Here is a 15,324-nt window from a genome sequence, read left to right as displayed (position 1 = left end):
AATTCGGACCGCTGGTGGACACCTCATAACGCCGACTGGAATGTGCACGGCAAGAATTACCATTCACGACCGGACTTACCCTGTCACCTTCGTTATCCTCCAACAGTGTTCACGAGACGTCATTCTCGGCATGGACTTCCTCAACCAACACGGTGCAGTCATCGACCTGAAGTCGAAGTCAATAACTCTGTCGGAAGACCATGCGATACCGTCGGAGAGCCCTCGTAGTCACCACGCCTTGAGTGTGCTCGAAGATCAAGTGAGCATCCCGCTTCGCTCCAGCATTGTTATTTCGGTCGGCACCGAAACACCCGTTGACGTAGAAGGCGTCATCGAAGGCGACCAACGTCTACTGCTAGACCGTGAAATTTGCGTCGCAAGAGGGATCGCTCGACTGCACGGAGGAAACACGAAAGTATTGCTCACAATCTTCAGCCAGGAGTTCAAGCACATCAACAAGGGCACGACGATCGCATACATCGAGGAAATTCTGGAAAACAGCAATACGTTTGTCCTCTCGGATTCCGCCGCATCTACCCCGACGACCATGGTTCCCGAACCAGACTACGACATTAATCCAAGTCTCCCCGTGATTAAGCAACAGCCGCTCAGAAGTCTGCTCCGAAGAAACAAAGGCTGCTTTTCGACGTCATCGAGGATTCGACAAACACCAGTCGCCAAGCATCGCATAATCACCGAGGAGTACGCTCGACCACTCCGCCAGAGCCTTTAGCGAGTTTCGCCGCGAGAACTTGAAGCTATAAGAAAACAGGTCAACGAAATGCTGCGCGACGACATCATCCAGCCGTCGAAAAGCCCATGGGCATCCCCTGTTGTCCTGGTGAAGAAAAAGGACGGAACCCTAAGTTTATGCGTCGATTATCGTCGTCTGAACAAGATCACGAAGAAGGACGTATACCCCCTCCCACGGATAGACGACGCATTGGATCGGCTCTGCAACGTTAAATACTTCTCGTCAATGGACCTCAAATCTGGCTATTGGCAAATAGAAGTCGACGAAAGAGATCGCGAAAAGACGGCCTTCATCCCCCCAGACGGCCTCTACGAATTCAAGGTTATGCCATTCGGACTGTGCTCAGCGCCTGCAATGCTCCAGCGCGTGATGGGCACGGTTTTAGCAGGATTGAAGTGGCAGGCCTGTCTCGTTTACTTGGATGACGTCATCGTCTTCGCCGGAAATTTCGACGATCACCTGAGGCGGCTTGCGACAGTACTAGAGGCCATCAAGTCATCAGGGCTCACTTTGAAGCCGGAAAAGTGCCGCTTTGCTTACGATGACCTTCTGTTCCTAGGCCACGTTATCAACAAATCTGGTGTCCGCCCAGACTCGCAAAAGACGGCTGCCATCGCACAGTTCCCGCAACCCATCGACAAGAAGGCAGTGCGTAGATTCCTTGGCATGTGTGCCTACTACAGGCACTTTGTCAAGGACTTTTCACGCATCGCTGAGCCATTGACACGACTAACTAAATGTGATGTTGAGTTCAAGTGGGAAACGCCGCAGTCCGATGCATTTGAAGAACTTAAACTACGCATGGAGTCGCCGCCGGTACTTGCGCACTTCGACGAGTACGCCGATACACAAATCCATACTGACGCCAGTAGCCTAGGCCTCGGTGCCGTTCGAACAGGTGATAGCTTATGCTAGCCGGTCGCTGTCAAAAGCGGAAGGCAACTATTCTACGACCGAAAAGGAATGCCTCGCCATCGTTTGGGCTACAGCTAAATTTCGCCCTTATCTATATGGCAGGCCATTCAAAGTCGTCAGCGACCATCACGCGTTGTGTTGGCTAGCGAGTATAAAGGATCCTTCAGGACGACTGGCGCGGTGGAGCCTCAGACTACAAGAATACGACATCACTGTAATCTACAAGTCCGGACGAAAACACTCCGATGCCGATTGCCTATCACGCGTCCCCATTGACCCGCCACCGCACGATGACGAGAATGACGACGCATTCCTTGGAATTGTGAAGAAGAAGACGCGCCTCGCGGCACAGCCGCATCGCCAACGCGCGGCTCGTCTCGGCTCGCGCTGTTGATTGCTGGCGTCCGTTGGGACAGTGCTTCGGGTTGCTTCGCCGTTCCCGGTTGCTGTGCGGTTACACTAGGAGCCGCCAATAAACCTTTTCTCAATTGGTGGAGGTGCGGGGTACTCAAACCCCGTCGCTTGAAACCCTGGAGCTGAGATCACGAACGCTACCACCCGCCATGACCGACAGCTCCTCCCAAACGGCACCGACGCCACAGTCCGTCACCTGCACCGGCGTTCCACGACAACGGGACCCCAAGGTCTTCAGCGGTGCGGACGACGAAGACGTAGAAGACTGGTTTGCGTCGTATGAACGGGTGAGCGCACACAACAAGTGGGATGATCCCGCAAAGTTAACTCACGTCATCTTTTATCTGGCTGGTGTTGCCCAACTGTGGTTTCACAACCACGAAAGTGACGTGCCCACATGGTCAGTCTTCAAGACAACCTTTACGGAAGTGTTCGGCCGACCCGCTGTTCGCAAGCTCCGTGCCGAACAGCGCTTGCGCGCCCGAGCACAGCAGACGGCGGAAACGTTCACGAGCTACATAGAAGACGTCGTGGACCTTTGTAAACGAGTCAACGCCGCAATGCCCGAAGCTGAGCGAATTCGCCATATACTGAAAGGCATCGATGACGGCGCATTCCAGATGCTCCTAGCCAGGAATCCGCGCACTGTGTCTGGAGTTGTCAGCCTGTGCCAAAGTTACGATGAGTTGAGGAAGCAACGCGCTTCGACTCGGCGTCCTTTGGGAAGCGACGACTTGTTGGCGAGCCTTGACAACATGTACGACCCATCCTCATTCTTTCAGCGGGTCAAGGACTTTGTGCGTGAGGAAGTTGCCCGCCAACTTTCTTTAGTCCCCCTCACTCAGGAGCCCACCTCCCGTCTTCCAAACACGCTCCGCACCCTCATTTCCGAAGAGGTCGCCCAAGTTGTCCCTTCCGCACCACATCAGCCGCCTGCAGCCGCGAATCTCAAGTCTACGCGGGCAGTGCAGCCTGTCGCCACGCCTCTCACCTATGCGCAGCCAGTCCTGCCTGTGGCCGCGCCTCTTACGTACGCCCAGGCAGTACGCAGGCCTCCACCGGCGTCTTTCACGACCCAGTCCCAACCGCTGCCACCGGAAGCCCATGCTACATCTTGGACCGCACCGCGAGCTAATCCTTGGCGGACACCTGACAACCGACCCATCTGTTATTCTTGCTGCACTCCCGGACACGTCGCCCGATATTGCCGCCGTCGTCCTCAAGCGTTCGGCGACGCCTCGCGGCCCTTCCAGTACGGCAGCCAGCCATTTCGCCAATACGCCGCTCCTTCCCCCCAACCGTACGCTCGTGCTGACATCCCAGAATTTCCTTCGCGTCGCTCGCCATCCCCTCGCCGACGCTCGCTCTCCCCAATGCGTCGGCGACCCGCACCACCTGACCAGGAAAACTGAACGTCGCAGTTCAAGAGGCAAGAACTGCGCCCCATTCGAACGGTTCAAGTCCTCGCGCATCTCCTGCTAACGTGGTCGAAATTTGTGTAGAAGGTGTTCCTACATTCGCTCTTGTGGATACCGGCGCAGCCGTTTCTGTGATAGCCGCCAAACTGTGCCGTTCGCTGCGCAAGGTGACCACGCCGCTTTCTGGACTGTCGCTTCGTACGGCAAGCGCGCAGCCCGTCACTCCGCACGCAGCCTGTACTGTACGTGTGCTTATTCACGGCATTGTTTACATCGTCGAGTGTATTGTTCTTCCCACCTGCTCGCATGACGTCATCCTCGGATGGGACTTCTTATCCAGTCATAAAGCCGTGATCGACTGCGCACGCGCCGAAGTTGAATTTTCCCCTTGTGACGCACCCTTGGACGAAGATTGCGACCGCCCTTCTAAACTTACCGTGCGCGAGGACACAGATATTCCACCTGGCTCCTTCGCCCTCGTCCCCGTCTTTTGCAATGCCATCGCTGATGCAACGGTCCTCTTCACGCCGTCCGACGTCTTCATGAGCCGTAAATCTCTCCCACTACCCTTCGCGACGCTTGACATGGCTGGCGGCTGCAGCAATATCTACTTTTACAATCCCCTCTGTGCGCCTCTTACGTTGCTCGTTGGTGAATGCCTTGGCTTCGTGGAACTCCTCGACTCTTCGTCTTTGGTTGACGTCCCTGGAGACTCTTTCGACGTGGACCCCGGCCAAGCATCTTCAATGTCCGCGCTTGAAGAAACGTCCAGGGTTGCGTTCTCGCATGCCATCGCCGATACCCTCACACCTGCCGAACGCGCCGACCTTCTTGATCTCCTGCACAACTTTAAAAGTTCATTCGACGTTTCACAACCTCACCTGGGCCGCACGTCGGAAGTGCAGCACTACATTGACACCGGTTCACATCAGCCGTTACGTCGACGACCATATCGCGTCTCTGCCGAAGAGCGTCGTGTCATTACCACCCAAGTCGAAGATATGCTGCGCCGTGATGTTATTCAACCTTCGCACAGTCCCTGGGCATCTCCTGTCGTTCTCGTTCGCAAGAAGGACGGGTCTATTCGCTTTTGCGTCGACTACCGTCGGTTAAATAAGGTAACGCGCAAAGACGTCTATCCTTTGCCGCGCATCGATGACGCCCTCGACAGTCTTCAGGGCGCAGAATTTTTCTCGTCCCTTGACTTGCGTTCAGGGTACTGGCAGGTCCCCATGGCTGCGGCCGATCGCCAGAAAACCGCGTTCATTACACCTGACGGTTTATATGAATTTAAGGTGATGCCTTTCGGGCTTTGTAACGCCCCTGCCACCTTTGAACGACTCATGGACAAAACGCTGCGTGGCCTCAAGTGGTCTATATGTCTGTGTTACCTCGACGATGTCGTGGTTTTCTCGCCTGATTTTCTTACTCACCTGCTCCGCCTTAGACAAGTTTTGACCTGTCTAACGAACGCTGGCCTTCAACTCAACCTCAAGAAGTGCCGCTTCGCCGCGCGAGAGCTCACCATTTTAGGCCACGTTGTGTCCAAGCACGGCGTTCTACCCGATCCTGCAAAACTTCGAGCAGTCGCTGAGTTTCCGAAGCCTCAGACCATCAAAGAACTTCGAAGCTTCGTGGGCCTATGCTCATATTTCCGGCGCTTTGTTCGAAATTTCGCATCGATCATGGCGCCATTGACTCAGCTTCTACGCGGTGACACCGCCCTCTCCTGCTGGTCCCCTGCATGTGACTCCGCCTTTGCTACGCTGCGTCGTCTTCTCATCTCCCCACCTATTCTTCGCCATTTCGACCCGTCAGCTGCAACTGAAGTACATACAGATGCCAGCGGGGTCGGTCTCGGCGCCGTCCTCGCCCAACGAAAGGCGGGCTACCCCGAATATGTAGTCGCCTATGCGAGTCGCACACTGACGAAGCCTGAGGCCAATTACAGCGTGACCGAAAAAGAGTGCTTGGCTTTAGTATGGGCACTTGGCAAGTTCCGACCATATCTGTACGGGCGCCCATTCGACTTGGTCACAGATCACCCTGCGCTTTGTTGGTTCGCCAACTTGAAAGATCCCACTGGCCGCCTAGCCCGTTGGGCACTACGCATCCAGGAGTACGATATTCGCGTCGTCTACCGCAGTGGACGCACACACTCAGACGCAGATGCCTTGTCTCGTTCACCTTTAGCTCCAGACTCGGCCTGCGCAACAACTTCCGCACATTCCGTGTCATCTCTCGACATGGACTCATTTGCAACCGCACAACGTCGTGACCCGTGGGTCGCTTCTCTTTTCGACTATCTTTCTGGATCGTCGACCGTCCCTGTATCCCGAACCCTCCGACGCCAAGCAGTTCATTTTGCCATTCGTGACCAGCTGCTGCACCGACGCAATTACACTCCTGATGGTCGTCGGTGGCTTCTGGTGGTTCCCCGCAGCTTAAGGTCTCAAATATGTGCCGCTTTCCACAGCGATCCGCAGTGTGACCATGCCGGAGTCTTCAAGACGTACGAACGAATTCGCCACCGCTACTACTGGCGCGGCATGTACAATTTTGTACACAAGTTTGTTCGGTGCTGTCTTGACTGTCAACGCCGCAAATCGCCGCCTTTACGCCCATCTGGTGCCTTGCAGCCGCTCCCGTGCCCTGCCACACCCTTCGATCGCGTCGGCATCGATCTATACGGCCCGCTTCCTATGACACCAGACGGCAATCGGTGGATCGTCGTTGCTATTGATCATTTGACACGCTACGCCGAAACTGCTGCTTTACCAAGTGCTACAGCGCGGGATGTAGCCTCTTTCGTCCTACATCGCTTCGTGCTTCGACACGGCGCACCTCGGGAACTCCTCAGCGATCGAGGTCGCGCCTTCCTCTCCGAAGTCGTCGAAAGTTTGCTTTCGGAATGCCATATTATTCATCGGACAAGCACGGCATACCATCCACAGACTAACGGGCTCACAGAGCGATTTAACCGCACACTTGGTGATATGCTCTCTATGTACGTGGCGTCTGATCATGGTAACTGGGACCGCATCCTTCCATTCATCACGTTCGCGTACAACACCGCGATCCAGGCCACTACGGGATTTTCACCTTTCTTCCTCCTGTATGGCCGCGAGCCTACGCATACCATCGACACGCTCCTTCCATACCGTCCTGACGCCTCCGAGTGTCTACCTGTTTCCGACGTCGCCCGACAAGCCGAAGAATGCCGCCAGCTAGCGCGCTCCTTTACGGCAGAGCAACAGCAGCGCCAGAAAGAAAACCGCCTCGACACGCATCCAAGCACGACCTACGCTCCAGGCGTTCTTGTGTGGTTGTCGGTCCCTTTCCAAACGCCGGGGCTTTCCTCGAAACTCGTCCCAAAATTCGAAGGGCCTTACCGAGTCTTGGAGCAAACATCCCCGGTGAATTTTCTCATTGAGCCCCTGACACCACCTGAAGACTTGCGCCGGCGTGGACGTGACATTGTCCACGTCTCGCGTCTCAAGCCCTACCACGACCCTCTGCCTCCCGATTCTTAAGGCGCCAGGATGGCTCTTTTTGTCCGGGGGGAGATTGTGAAGAAGAAGACGCGCCTCGCGGCACAGCCGCATCGCCAACGCGCGGCTCGTCTCGGCTCGCGCTGTTGATTGCTGGCGTCCGTTGGGACAGTGCTTCAGGTTGCTTCGCCGTTCCCGGTTGCTGTGCCGTTACACTAGGAGCCGCCAATAAACCTTTTCTCAGAATGATAAGCGCGGAAGACTTCGCTGAACAGCAACGGGCAGACTCGGAGCTAAAAGGCCTCGTCGAATATTATCTTCCTTCACGCTTCAAAACAATCTACTCGTGAAGAACTTCTCACCAGTCCGCGCCAACTACCTTCTTGTTGTCCCGTCAGGACTTCGTCCAGAAGTACTGCGCGCACTACACGACGATCCGACCGCTGGACACCTCGGATTTTCCCGGACACTATCGAGGATACAAGAAAAGTATTATTGGCCGCGCCTGACCGCTGACGTCGCCCGTGATGTCAGAACATGCCGAGACTGTCAGCGACGCAAGACACCGCCGACAAGGCCAGTCGGATTACTGCAGCCAATCGAGGCTCCTTGCCGACCATTCCAGCAGATCGGCATGGACTTGCTGGGACCCTTTCCGACGTCAACAACCGGAAATATGTGGATCGTCGTAAGTACGGACTAACTCACCCGCTTCGCTGAAACTAAAGCACTGCCGAAAGGTAGCGCAGCCGAAGTGGCGAAATTTTTCGTCGAGAATATCCTGCTGCGACATGGTGCTCCAGAAGTCCTCATCACCGACAGAGGAACGGCTTTTACAGCAGAGCTCATGCAAGCCATTCTGCAATACAGCCACACAAGTCACAGGAGGACAACTGACTACCATCCGCAGACGAATGGTCTTACGGAGCGCCTGAATAAAACCCTCGCCGACATGCTAGCAATGTACGTCGACATCAAGCACAAGACCTGGGATGCGGTCCTGCCATACGTAACATTCGCTTACAACACGGCGGTGCAAGAAACAACACAGATCACGCCATTCAAGCTTGTGTACGGCAGCAACCCGACGACGGCGCTCGATGCCATGCTGCCGCACGTCTCTGACGAGGAGAATCTTGACGTCGCTGCCTATCTCCAGCGCACCGAAGAAACCCGACAGCTCGCCCGCCTGTGGATCAAAAACCAGCAGAGGACCGACAGCCGACACTACAACCTCCGACGACGCTTCGTCCAGTACCAGCCCGGCGACCGTGTTTGGGCATGGACCCCCATACGCCGACGAGGACTGAGCGAGAAGCTTTTGCGTCGCTATTTCGGAACGTACAAGATCATCCGACGTATTGGCGCGCTCGACTATGAGGTCGTGCCAGACGGCATTTCGCTATCACAGCGGCGCCGCTCATGACCTGAAATAGTCCACGTTGTGTGACTCAAGCCGTACTACCAGCGTTAATGAACTTTGGGGCTTCGCGTAACTGACCTTTGGACTTTGTTTCTTTTCGTTGTTTTGTTACTTATGTCTAATAAGTGTCCTTTTGTGTTTCGCTCTCTTATATTTGTAGCATCGGGACGATGCTTCTTAAGAGGGGGGTTATGACACGTATGCTTATCTTTATCGCGCAACCACGTTTCGCAGCCTAACAAATGTAATCGCACAGCGTGGGACGCGCCTGTATGTATCCGAAGTTTCTGGAACGTTATCGATGCTTCTATCCGCTGTCTGTTGTCGCCGAACGTTATGTTATCTGATTCCATCACTTGACGCGAATGGTGTGGAACTTTGTCGAAGGCACGCGGGTCCGAACGATTAGTCTGGAACATTCGACGACTGCTCTATAAAAGCCGACGCGCTTGACCCACTGATCAGATTTTCGACGATCGCCGACTGTGTTCGCCGCTCTCGTTGTGCTTTAAGTGTAGCCAGTTTTGTGGGCACAGGTTCGCCCAATAAAAGCTAGTTTTGCTTTTCACAGTACTGCTACTGTGTTATTTGACGTCACGACCACGTGACAATATATACACAGAATCCAAAAAAACGCAATCGGGTTTTACCCCTGTAAAGGCGGCACCACCGGAGATGATTAAACACCGCTCGCGCAAGGTGATGGTGCCCAGAAGGCAGTAGCAATCGTGCCCACGAGAATATAGCATCAGTCCCACAGCAGATAAAATTAATGTTACGGGCATAAGTAGCGCCAATCGACGAAAATCAACCACATTGCACCATAAGCCGCACCGTCTCCGAATATTATCCCCTGGCATCTTGCTGAAGAAAAGAGAACGCTAAGCGATGTTTCTAAGAAGAGAAGCTCCTAGTATGCAAAATGCCGCGACCATAATTGCACATTAAATAGGATAATAATGAGATATGAAATGAGTGAGTAATGAATACGAAAGCCGAGAGGGAAAAATACACAATACAAGGATGTAATCAAAATTTACCCAACGAATCATTAGAACGCGCATGCTTGCTCCGTGTTCATCGACCCAGTTTTCTTCAGCATCTACAATTCGTTGGCACTATCTTTTTCTTCGTCTTTTTGCTGCCCGGCGCTCTCCCAATGGTGGTATAGGCCGTTCAACATTCGATAATTTTCCGAAGTTAGCATATTGTGCTGCCGCTTAACAGGTGATAGGGCGGTGACGCAGGCGTAGGTTATGTGATTTACGCCAGCGATGTGCTTCCCTCGTGGCGGTTCATGATAGCGATAAGAAGTTGAGCGGCAGTACAATCGGCGAAATGCTATGATCGTTTGCTGGCGGAATGTTTGGGAGCCCTGCTATCATGGCGCACAAGCGGGCATGCCACGTGGTATTTGGTTTCTTTATTTCGCGGGCATCCCCAGGAAGGGGAAGAACACTAATATGTGTTTAACGGAATGAGTCTAATAATACATTAAGTCTGTCTTTTAAATGGTGATTCAAAATGATGAAAATGATGTTTTACGTGCTGGCAGGTTTTCTGCAATAATTACTAAACATGTCTTGGCTCTCCAAAGTAAATGAAACTAAGTGAAGTATGGCGCTTGACGCGTGAAAACCACAATCTGACTACAAGGCACGCCGAAGTGAGGGTCTCCGGAATAATTGCACCTGTATCTAAGTGCAGGGGTGTTTTCAAAGTTCTCAACCAAGGAAACGCGGCCAACGATGCCGGGGTTCTATCTCGCAACCTCCTCCGTAGTTGCCCAACACCACGGCCTCTAAGCAACCACGGCCGATTTCAGAAAGTAAGGGTAAGAGCTGAGAAGGAGTCCGTGCGTTTTTGACGTGCTGTGCGCTGGCACTGCGCAAATCCATTTCGGGGGGCGGGGTGGAGTAAGTCAGTACATCGGGACGTCTCCACTGTGTCCGCGAAAGGTCCTCCTTTTCTGACAAGAGGAGAATTGGTGAGCTAATTACCCGGCCAATTTTATTTAAGTGTGATGCTTCTGACTGTAAAACTGTTATTTCATTCCACAAAACTTGCCTTTGAATCACTTTTAGCGCGTTATATTCGGCGCAATTATTTTCTTTTTGCTTGTCGCAAGGCTAACACGCAAAATACTCAATATTCCGCGTCAGAACGGACTTCTTCGCTGCAAAGCCATTGGGCCTAAAATTGATATTAAAGAACCGACTCCGTAAATTGTCTCACTCAGTACCCAGCAGTTTATTATGCAGTCACCGTCTTTCGCCTGAAGCTCCCGATCAACGAATGCCAAGGTCAACAACCACAGCTTGGCGATTTTTAGGCTTTTCCCGAGTTACATTGACATCTTGGTCAACCGGGAAGGGGAGGCCTGCCGAGATGGCCGATACTATCCCGCGCTGCTGACGCCCGCACATCGGTCAGAAGAGAGGGGACTCAGAGATGACAAAGATAATAAGGAAGAGAGTAGGCCCAGCTGGTGGATCTGCATTCAGCACAACCCTTACACTCTATGCAAGGGCACTTGCTTCCTGTATATTACCGGAGCGTATGACAACGTTAAGAGCCTCATTGCGTGTGGTCTTCTGCAGCGAGAACGCTTAGGTAACGACTTAGGCAATGTATTATCTCTAAATGACTGAGAAAAATATGCCCTTTATCCCCGCTATTCTTTCTGATGCGCATGGTGAGGATAGAAAGGGCGGTAGAAGGAGTGAACATTGGGTTTATTCTCTCGTACGTAAGGGGAGCGATTAAAGGCTAGCCAACAAAAGACCATATTCTCACTATCAATTAAGTGATAGAGAAATATGCTGAATATAACCAACCCTTATATATAGCTTTCATCGATTACGAGAAAGCGTTTCAATCAGTCGAAAGCTCAGGAGTCATGGAGGCATTACGGAATCAGGGTATAGACGAGCTGTATGTAAAAATACTGAAATATATCTATAGCGGCCCTACAGCCACCATAGTCCTCCATAAAGAAAGCATCAAAATTCCAATGAAGGAAGGGGTCAGCTAGGGAGATACGATCTCTTCAATGCTATTCACAGCATGTTTACAGGAGGTATTCAGAGATATTGATTGGGAACAATTGGGGTTAAGAGTTAATGGAGAATACCTCAGCAACTTGCGATTCGCCTATGATATTGCCTTGCTTAGTAACTCAAGAGACCAAACGCAATGCATGCTAAATGACCTAGAGAGGCAAAGGAGAAAGGTGGGTCTAAAAGTTATTATTCAGAACACTAAAGTAATGTTTAACAGTCTCGGAACAGAACAGGAGTTTACAATAGGTAGGGAGACACTGGAAGTGGTAAGGGTATACATCTACTTAAGAGAGGTAGTGACCGCGGATCCGGATTATAGGACTGATATAATCAGGATAATAAGAATGGCATGGCGTGCGTCTGGCAGGCATCCACAGATCATGAACAGCAGGCTGCTATTATGCCTCAATAGCAAAAAGTATGACAGCTGTGTCTTACCAGTACACACGTACGAGGGAGAAACCTGGCGGCTTACGATAAGGGAAAATTGAGGACGTTGCAACGAGCTATGGAAGAAGAATTATGTGTGCTATTTTAAGGGATAAGAAGACAGCAGATTGGGTGAGGGAACAAACGCGAGGTAATGATATCATAGTTGAAATCAAGAAAAAGAAATGGGCATGGGCAGGGCGTGTAATGAGGAGGGAAGATAACCGGTGGCCAATAAGGGTTATCGACTGTTTTCCAAGAGAATCGAAGCATCGCAAGGGGCGGCAGAAAGTTAGGTGGACAAAGGAGATTAAGAAGTTTGCAGGGACAACATGGCCACAATTAACACATGACTAGGGTATTTAGAGAAGTATGCGAGAGGCCTTTGCCGTGCAGTGGGCGTAGCCAGGCTGATGATCATGATGATGATGACGTAAGGCGGGTACGATTATAGAGCAGCAGCTCCCAAATTTTCTTTTATGCCGACGACATTGTGTTGCTCGCTGACAGGCGAACTTATATGCAATGTCTGGCTAATTTCTTCGACAGCAGAGTGGAATTTTTGTATTGAGGTTTAGCGTTAAGAAATAGGTAATATGTATGCTATTAAAGAGAAGTGAACCGACACTGTCAATACAGGACAATGCTATGCCTCCGGTAAAGGAATGCAAATACCCAGGCGTATACCGTAACCATGGCAATAGATATAAAGAAACCAAAAATCTATGCCAAAGGAGAAGGGAAATGCGGCCACGATGTAACACAGAAAGCAACGGGAGTACAATAGGTATGAGGTGCTCCAGGGCATGTGGAAACTTGCTGTTGTTCCAGGACTCACATTTGGAAATGCGGTTCTTTGCGAGGAACAATGGCAACCTGATGGCAACTAAAGATGAGCAGGGCGCCTCCTATTGGGCGCTCTCGAGAAAACCCTGAATAAGCCGTCCAGCAAGACTATATGGTCTAAACAAAATTTGCAATTAGGAAAGCTCAGAGTAAAATTGATATCGGAGAACGACTGACAGATATGAAAGAACGTACATGGGTTAGGAGAGTGTTATTACATTTGCACAAGGATGTGTTGTTTACTCCGAGTGGATGTAAAAAATGGCAATATCGCAATATGGGACGTCTAAAAACAGGGCAGAGAGGCTGACATAATCTCATGCGGGGCGGCAATGGAAAACAATGTGGCTATAAGTAGCTACTGAAAAAGTAAAAAAAAATAAATTAGGAAAGAAATTATTTAGGATAATGCCGCAGCACGCTCTTTACTTTTCGAAGCGATATCAGGATTAGTTAGGATACCTTAGGACGCGTGATTAGAAAGCGTGAAAGACAAAGGAAGAGGAAATACGTTCTTTCTGCAAGGAACCTAGGGAAACGACGGAATATATTTTATTAGAACGTGAAGATATCTACTCAGCTGTTAGCTTAGGCAACCCTGTCCTGTTTGAAGCGTTTGAGTTCAAGGATAGCAGGGGGAGAGTAAACATGTCCGCAACAGTGATTATTAAAAGGTTGTTCGAGGTTTGGTTGCAGAAATATGGGCATACCACAAACAACGCAGGCGTACAATAACAAATTTTACACTAGTGCTTCAGATAGCTTGATGCTGGGAACCTTTTATGTGTCAAAAAAAATGGAGTAGCTGACACATGCAGAAAAATAAGGAAAGAAGCTCAGTGGCGCAACCCACCGCGCCGTTTAAAAGGGGAAGCTCACGGCATACATCCATCCACCCATCTCATAGGCTCGCATTGGTGCGAAGGCTTTTGCTTACTATTGTACACTCAAGATGTCCGGTAATGTGTGCGGTGTCGTCCGCGGGCACTTTTTGAAAAAGTGCATGGAAGGTATAGGAACTGATTATTAATAACTAAGACTGCTAGAAAAACATGGTTTTGCAGAAATTTGTGCTGTGCCTATTAAATAGTCGCGCAAGAGTACCATGCTTTCAATACATTTTTGTTTATTCTAGGTGGGCATAGGTTTTGTAAATGGGCACTGGCCACTAAACATAAAACTAAACCATCAAATACGAAATGTCGCGTAGCAGTGGTGTCATTAGAATGATACACAACAATCACACGAGGGCCACGATGGTAGCAAAAATTAATGAAAGCACCTTGCCATCTACTGTCGAACGGTGGTTGTGTACGGCATCTGACAACAATGCTTTACGAGTAGCGCTAAATAAAGCTCGGAATCTTGCACTTACGTTTAGGTTATTGCCGGAAACTTCAGCTGGTGGAATGTCTGGATGGAATATGACAAGAAGGTCGATGTACCCTCCGTCCGTTTGATCGATTCTTAGTCTTAGAATACGTCAAAGAAGGCTGTTGTGGGAAGTAGACGCTCGTACATGACAATGTGGGCCTCTGTAAGGAACCACGAAAACGAATGTAAACTACATTGCGCTCCCGGATTTACCTAGCAGTTCTCGGCATAAACCCCTAACCTTCATTCACTGCAGGGTAATCGCACAGGTACAGTTTTATTTCCATCGGTTATTGGGGCCCAAGTAGTTTCGAACTCTAGGTGTACCTAGCCAAAAAAAATGCACAAGGAAAAATTATTCATTACGAGACAAACAGAAGCCGACAATGCGACAATGTATAGCTCGAGAAAAGTGCACTGGTTGTAAATGTATAAATTTTGCGAAAGCGCCTGCAATAAAAAAAAAACGTTAAGGCTACAGTCACGTAAAAACGGCGACGCAGCGATTTCGGCAGCAACTATTGTTGGGGCGAATTCCCGTGACCTCGACTAAACGATGAACTGCAATGCACCGTGCACGAGGTCGTTTACTATTTCCATCAACAAGTTACAACTGAAAGGCGCAATAGCAAAAGAACAGAAATAGGTAGCAGCTTCACGATGAATGGCGCCTAAAAAAGCAAAGTGTGCAAGTTCTGTATGGTGATCATAGAGTGGTGAAATGACTGGAGCTGACACACATTCTTGATGATCGCTGCCTGAAGAACATGAAGCACTTGCCACGCCCCATACCACGGAGACGAAGAGCATGGTGTTTATGCGCACCGCAGCAACATACGGTTAATAAGGGTGAATGAACGTTGGGTGGACGTTATCGACGTGTTGTACGCACACATTCAAGCGCAACGCACACCCGTTTCCAGAAGAATTAATGATGTTTAAAATATTACCAATATTCACAGAGAAATATGACTGGCATAGCTAAGTGAACACTATTAGGCGAGATCGCCATTCTGTCTTTTTATTGCGATAACAAGTATTTGGACCCTCCAGTTCGCATTTTTGCCGTCGCCGTCACCATGATGTCCCGTATAGGCCGATAACATTGTCGCCGCACGTCATATGCTCAATGTGCGAGTGCAAGCACGCGATGGAAGCCGACGGTCACGGCTCAATCTGACGCGCGCAAAAAAAAAAG

General features: G+C 50.7%; 1 protein-coding gene across 11 annotated transcripts in view; it reads right to left on the bottom strand.

The window, feature by feature from the left end:
- The window catches only part of LOC135916263 (uncharacterized), a 303,600-nt gene that overhangs the window by 164,811 nt on the left and 123,465 nt on the right, over positions 1-15,324 (bottom strand). For 8 of the 11 annotated variants that reach the window (XM_070520992.1, XM_070520999.1, XM_070521000.1 and 5 more), the window contains one exon: positions 14,128-14,287. The exons of the other annotated variants lie outside the window; for them this stretch is intronic. The gene's annotated coding sequence lies outside the window, so the exon portion shown is untranslated. The remainder of the gene's footprint in view (positions 1-14,127; positions 14,288-15,324) is intronic. 11 annotated transcript variants of the gene reach the window in all.

The sequence above is a fragment of the Dermacentor albipictus genome, chromosome 6 (genome assembly GCF_038994185.2).
Source record: "Dermacentor albipictus isolate Rhodes 1998 colony chromosome 6, USDA_Dalb.pri_finalv2, whole genome shotgun sequence".
Classification (NCBI taxonomy): domain Eukaryota; kingdom Metazoa; phylum Arthropoda; class Arachnida; order Ixodida; family Ixodidae; genus Dermacentor; species Dermacentor albipictus.
This window is presented reverse-complemented; position numbering and strand designations above follow the sequence as displayed.